The sequence below is a fragment of the Microtus oregoni genome, unplaced genomic scaffold, assembly GCF_018167655.1.
Source record: "Microtus oregoni isolate MIOR12 unplaced genomic scaffold, Mior012 000014F_ref0000157, whole genome shotgun sequence".
Classification (NCBI taxonomy): domain Eukaryota; kingdom Metazoa; phylum Chordata; class Mammalia; order Rodentia; family Cricetidae; genus Microtus; species Microtus oregoni.
The window spans coordinates 21008604-21015731 of NW_024543073.1; the positions used below are offsets into that span (position 1 = coordinate 21008604).

The 7128-nt window shown below is 41.6% G+C and overlaps 2 pseudogenes; one reads left to right on the forward strand and one right to left on the reverse strand.

Annotated features, from left to right (window-relative positions):
* Positions 1-242: 242 nt before the first annotated feature.
* LOC121456001 lies at positions 243-792 on the reverse strand (annotated as a pseudogene).
* A 960-nt stretch (positions 793-1752) lies between these two features.
* Positions 1753-2588, forward strand: LOC121455879 (annotated as a pseudogene).
* The last annotated feature ends 4540 nt before the right edge of the window (positions 2589-7128 follow it).

Consider the following 7128-nt stretch of genomic DNA (forward strand, 5'->3'; position numbering starts at 1 on the left):
AATGCTGATTGGCCAGTAGTCAGGTAGGAAGTAGAGGTGGGGCAATGAGATTTCGGGGTTTTTGTTTGTTTGTTTGGGTTTTTTGTTGTTCTTTTTGTTTTTGTTGTTGTTTATAAAGCAAGTTTATTTCCGCAGAGGAAGTGTCTTATATTTATGTCCAGGGAGGAAGCAGAAAGAAACGCCCCCTCTCAGGAACTGGGTCCCTGAGTCCTCAGCAGCAGTTATGTTGTGTTCCGCCGTCTTTACTGGGGACCAAAGATGTTGGGATCGTGAGGAGTCAAACTAGTCACCAGTTGTTCAAAGTTACCCAGGCTCCAAGGTGGACATGACAGATTTTCAGGGCCAAGAGTCCTGCTCTTAGAGGTGGGTTGATTGAAGGTGAGCAAGAGATCAGTCTGGTACTGGGGCAGCCGAAGCAAGGCCTGCTGTACTGTGACGTCCTTTGCTACCTGCTGGTTTTCTTTAGCTACCTGCTGCTTGCCAGAAAGGAACCATCTTGACAGCTGCCCCTCAGGGATAAGTTCTCCAAATAGGCTGCACAGATAACACGTGCACGGCCCTAGCCCCCTGCAGCCCACCAACATCCTCAAAATGGTACCGCACAGCCGCTTCACCCCGCATGTGGGCCTGCAGCTCCAGAAGTTCCACGATCAGACTCTGGTCGGTCACTGGATGGCAGAAAACTTCTTGGTTGTCCGGGACGGGTCGGAGGTCGCTCACATCAATGGCCCCAGGCGGGAGGATGGCAAAGAAGGTGCCTCCGAACAGTGGACAGTTTCTGGTGGGCTCCATAGATCTGGGACTTGAGTCTGGACATTAGCGAGGTTTTAAAGAAACGTATATGGGCCTTTGAGGCATCTCTTCCTCTGGGGTTACAAAGCAGACACGGCCTCTTCCCGGCCAACTAAGCTGTAGGACCTTTAAGCGGCAATGAGATTTCTAGAAAGAGGAAAGTTCTTCCTGTAATCATGACCCAGCCACAGAAGAAGCAAGATGTGACTGCTTCTCTGAATAAGGTACCCAGTCACGTGGCTAACATAGACAAGAATAATGGGCTAATATAAGTTCTCAGAGCTAATAAGAAGTCTGAGCTACTAGGCCAATCAGTTTATAATTAATGTAGACCTCTGTGTGATTTCTTTGGGAGTTAACGACTGTGGAAACAGGGCTGGACAGAAAACCTCGGCCAACAATCTTGTATTCTATCTGAGCAACAGGAATAAAGTTAGATATTAGTTTTAAGAGATACCATAGAAAGTACACAAATTTATGGATTCTGAGAGCTGGGGTTGGTGGCATACACCTTTAATCCCAATACTTAGGAAGCAGAAGCATCTGGATCTCTGTAAGTTAAAGACTAGCCTTGTCTACATAGTGAGTTCTAGGATACCCAGTACCATGCAGTACGACCTTGTCTCAAACAAAAACAAAACTTATGGAGATATGGAGATAGAACAACCTGCTACTGACTGATAAATGAGTCATCGATGAATTCAAGAAAGAAATTTAAAAATTAGAATTAAATGAAAATAAAAATATATCCCAAAATCTATGGGATACAGTGACACCCCAAAATTTATGGGATACAATGATGGAAGCCCTAAGAGGAATATTTGTATTTCTAAGTGTCTATATTTCTTTAAAAAAAAGATCAATCAAAAATAACTTAATTATGCATATTAAGATCTTGTGAGACAGCCATTGCAGTACATTGAGCTCCATAGAGACAGTGCCGGGGCAAGCAAAAGCCGGACGGGCACTGGGCGACTCTGTGCCTCGCGGACGAAAATCAACTAAACATGGGCAAAGGAGATCCTAAGAAGCCGAGAGGCAAAATGTCCTCGTATGCATTCTTTGTGCAAACCTGCCGGGAGGAACACAAGAAGAAGCACCCGGATGCTTCTGTCAACTTCTCAGAGTTCTCCAAGAAGTGCTCAGAAAGGTGGAAGACCATGTCTGCTAAAGAAAAGGGGAAATTTGAAGACATGGCCAAGGCTAACAAGGCTCGTTATGAAAGAGAAATGAAAACCTACATCCCCCCCAAAGGGGAGACCAAAAAGAAGTTCAAGGATCCCAATGCACCCAAGAGGCCTCCTTCAGCCTTCTTCTTGTTCTGTTCTGAGTATCGCCCCAAAATCAAAGGAGAACACCCTGCCTTATCCATTGGTGATGTTGCAAAGAAACTGGGAGAGATGTGGAACAACACTGCTGCAGATGACAAGCAGCCCTACGAAAAGAAGGCTGCCAAGCTGAAGGAGACGTACGAAAAGGATATTGCTGCTTACAGAGCTAAAGGAAAACCCGATGCAGCGATAAAAGGGGGTGGTCAAGGCGGAAAAGAGCAAGAAAAAGAAGGAAGAGGAAGATGATGAGGAAGATGAAGAGGATGAAGAGGAGGAGGAAGAAGAAGATGAAGATGAGGAAGAAGATGATGATGATGAATAAGTTGGTTCTAGCGCAGTTTTTTTTCTTGTCTATAAAGCATTTAACCCCCCTGTACACAACTCACTCCTTTTAAAGAAAAAAATTGAAATGTAAGGCTGTGTAAGATTTGTTTTTAAACTGTACAGTGTCTTTTTTTGTATAGTTAACACACTACCGAATGTGTCTTTAGATAGCCCTGTCCTAGTGGTATTTTCAATAGCCACTAACCTTGCCTGGTACAGTCTTGGGGTTGTAAATTGGCATGGAAATTTAAAGCAGGTTCTTGTTGGTGCACAGTACAAATTAGTTATATATGGGGACGGTAGTTTTTTTTTGTTTGTTTGTTTTTTGGTTTTTTTTTCATCTTCAGTTGTCTCTGATGCAGCTTATATGAAGATAATTGTTGTTCTGTTAACCGAATACCACTCTGTAATTGCAAAAAAAATTGCAACTGTTTTGTTGACATTCTGAATGCTTCTAAGTAAATACAATTTTTTTTTATTAAAAAAAAAAGATCTTGTGAAAACAAGAACAAACAAAATCTCAAAGCAGTAAGTAGGAATAAATAATTTAGTTCAGGACACAAATTAATGAAATAGAAACAAAAAACAACACAAAAAAATCAATGAAATGAAAAGTTGTGTCTCTGAAAACAATAAGCAAGACTGACAAACTCTTAGACAAATGAACCAAAATAAAGACGTGGAAGACCCAAAATAATAAAAATCAGAAATAAAAAGCTGAGATATGATAATAAACATTGCTTAATTAGGGTTTTGTTGCTGTGAAAAAACACCATGACCATGGCAACTCTTATAAAGAAAACAGTTTCACAGTTTCAGAGGTTCAGTCCATTATCATCACGATGGGGAGCATGGCCACATGCAGGCAGACATGGAGGTGGCTGAGAATCCTACATCTTGCAGGCAACAAGAAGAGGAATGAGACACTGGGTGATATCCTGAGCATAGGAAACATCAAAGCCCACCCCCTCAGTGACATACTTCCTCTAACAAGGCCATACCCATTCCAACAAAGCCACACCTCTTAATAGTGCCACTCCCTAAGAGAGTATGGTGGTCAATTACATTCAAACTACCACAAATAAGCTGGGCAGTGGTGGCGCACGCCTTTTATCCCAGCACTCGGGAGGCAGAAGCAGGCTGATCTCTGTGAGTTCGAGGCCAGCCTGGTCTACAAGAGCTAGTGCCAGGACAGGCTCCAAAGCTACAGAGAAACCCTGTCTCGAAAAACTAAAAAAAAAAAAAAAACCTACCACAAATACCAATTAAATTTTTTTAAAATATTTATTTATTTATTTATTTATTATGTATACAATATTCTGTCTGCATGTATGCCTGAAGGCCAGAAGAGAGCACCAGACCTCATTACAGATGGTTGTAAGCCACCATGTGGTTGCTGGGAATTGAACTCAGAACCTTTGGAAGAGCAGGCAATGCTCTTAACCACTGAGCCAGCTCTCCAGCCCACCAATTAAATTTTAAAAAATTGTAAGAACCTATCCTAAAATCATAAATTAGAAATTATGATTTCTAATTATATTAAATTAGAAAATCTAAAAGATATAGATGGATTTTTAGTTGCATATGACCTACCAAGATTAAAACAAGTTGAAATAAATAGTTAGAATATCTGTATAGATGGCTGAGAGCCACCATGTGGTTGCTGGGAATTAAACTCAGGACCTCTAGAAGAGCAGCAAGTGCTCTTAACCACTGAGCCATCTCTCTAGAGGTCTTAAGTTCAATTCCCAGCAACCACACGGTGGCTCACAACCATCTGTAAAGTAGACCAGGCTGCCCTCGAACTCACATAGATCTGCCTGTCTCTGCCTTCCTACTGCTGGGATTAAAGGCGTGTGCCACCACTAGAACATTGTAAAAGATGTGCACCATTTTAGCTAAGCAAGTTGGAACCATCCTGTGTAGCTGGTACCCAAAACAGTTCTTGTAGTAGCACTATCAATATCATGGCGTCATATCAATCAGGTGGAGTTGTTGTGGGGCTCCATCTTCTTCCTGGAAACTTTAAAGATTACTGCAGAAAAATTATTGTTTATTGTGGAAAACTTAAGTGATCCCAGAAAGCTGCTGGTGGAGAAGAAACCATTGACTTCATAGTGGTTCCTACTGTTAAGTCAGTAGTAGTCCAGTGGATAGCCACACAGCCAGGACCACATGAGGAAGCCTGGTGAAACCCAGTGGATCACAAAGTTTAAAAAAAAATAGATATGAAAGTAAATGAAGAGGGTGAAGAGAGGCTGGTGGGAGTGGGAAGGAAAGAGCAAGGGCGTGAGTGAGACCAGATTGTGTTAGATACATATATGAAACTGTGGAAGAATAAATTAAATTTTAAAAGCAGAATGTACTTTGTACCAGTACCTCCTCCAAACCCAAGGAATAGGTAAAGTATAAGAAAATATACCCAAGATCTTTTATTAGGAAGATTATAACTTGACAAAGAGAAATCAAAGAATTAAATAAAAGCAGTAATAGTCTGTGTTATAAACCTAGGGAGACTCAATATTATGAGGATGTCGGGTATTTTGTTTGTTTGTTTTATGGGAAAGAAACCTGGGAAGAAACGTGCCGCGTAATTATTCTACACTATCCTAATATGTCATTTTGCTTCAATTGACCTATGATCTTAGTGCAATTTGATGTGGAAGGGTCTTCTATCTATCTGTTGCTTTCATTGGTTAATTAATAAAGAAAACTGCTTGGCCTGATAGGTCAGAACATAGGTGGGTAGGGAAGACAGAACAGAATTGTGAGAGGAAGAAAGCAGAGACAGGCAACCACCATGAAGCTCCGGCCCGAGATGTGGGTTAGAATCTTTCAGGTAAGCCACGACCCTGTGGTGATACACAGATTACTAGATATGTGTTAAAGCAAGATATGAGAGTTAGCCAAGAAGAGGCTAGATATAATGGGCCAGACAGTGTTTAAATGAATACAGTTTGTGTGTTGTTATTTCCGGGGCTAAGCTAGCCAAGCAGGAGCCGGACAGGATGAAAAGCAGGCCTGCTAGCCTCATCACTACAGCAATCCCTCTGAAAGCAGGAAAAAGGCCTTGAAAATACTATGCTGAGGTAGAGTCCCCTGAGCACTACAATGTCTAGGACTTCTATCATGAAAGCATGGATTTGTCAAAGGCTTTATCTGTTGCATTTATTGAGATGATCATGTGATTTTTATCTTTAAGTGCATTTATATGCTTTGTTACCTTTATTGACCTTTGTACATTGAACCAACCCTGCATTTCAGGGACAAAGGCAATTGATCACGGTGGGTGATCTTGATAGCTGTGTCTATTCAGTTTGCTGATATTTTATGGAGGAGTTTTGCATCAGGAGATGCCTTTAGTTTTGCCTTTGTTTTTGTTGTTGTATCTTTACTTGGTTTGGGTATCAGAGCTCTAGAACGAGCCTGGGAGGGATCCTTCTGTTTCTGGTGTTTTTTTTTTTTTTTTTGAAGAGTTTAAGAAGGATTGGTTGTCAACAGCTGTCTAATTAAACTCTCTCAGTGGGAGAGAACAAATGTCTGGTATGGAAAAGCTAGCCAGCTTCCTGGGGCTAAGGATCTCTTCTATCTACACCTCAGGGAACACTATGGAAGAGAGAGCAGAGAAATTGTATGAGCCAGAATTCCAGAAAGTCTGTCAGGAGACAGACTCTCCCAGAAATGGCTGTGTAACCAAGACTGAAACAATGGCCATGTGGAAGGGGGGAAATATTGTGAGGTCGCTCCTCCTGACCAAGAGCCACAGGCAGCTAGTGACTGCTGGAGAAGGAGAATTAGCCTCTGCTAGGTGTATAAGCCTACTTACTGCTTCTCTGATGCAGAGTGGCCATCCCTGGAGCCATATATGCAAGGGAATATTTATATATCTGTGTATACACACACATACACATATATGTAACAATAATAATCAAAGAAAAGAGGCCCTCAACTAAACAGTGTAGTGGGTCATGGGAAGCCTTAGAGGATAGAAGGAAAGGGGCAGGGAAGCAACTAAATTCTATTTCAATTAAAAACAGATTTTAAAAAATATATTGAGTAAAATAAGGCAGGTACAAAGGACAAATATTGTGTGAGTCCCGTTCCATGGAATAGCTACAGTAGGCTAACTCGCAAAGGCAGAAAGCCGATGAGAGGCAGCCAGGGGCTGGGTAGAGTAGGGGCCAGGGTTACTGCTCAGTGAGGGCAGAGTTTCTGTCAGGACAATGAAAGAGATGAAGGCAAAGAATGCTTGATAGTGTGGATATAAATTAATGCCCTTGAGCTGAAAATATAACTTCTCTTTGTGGAGCAAGGGATTAAGCCTAGCTAGGGGCACACACACTGGTAAGTGTTCTCCTACTGAGTCACACCCTTAGGCCTCTTTTAAGCTTTTGGTTTTGAACTAAGTTCTCATTATTAGCCTAAAATGACTTTTGAATCACTCTGTAGCCAAGGCTGACTTTGAACTTGTAACCCTTCTGTCTTAACCGCCCAAGTAGCTGGGACTACAGGGCTCCACCGCCCGACCTGGCATAAGACAAAAGGGCTCAGTAGTTAGTTTTGTGTTGTATATATTTATTTTATCACAATTCTAAAAGATTAGTGAAGTCTACCTAAACAGTTGACTGGTTTATTTTTAAAGGGGTAAATTACATGGCATGTGAATTACATCTCAATAAAG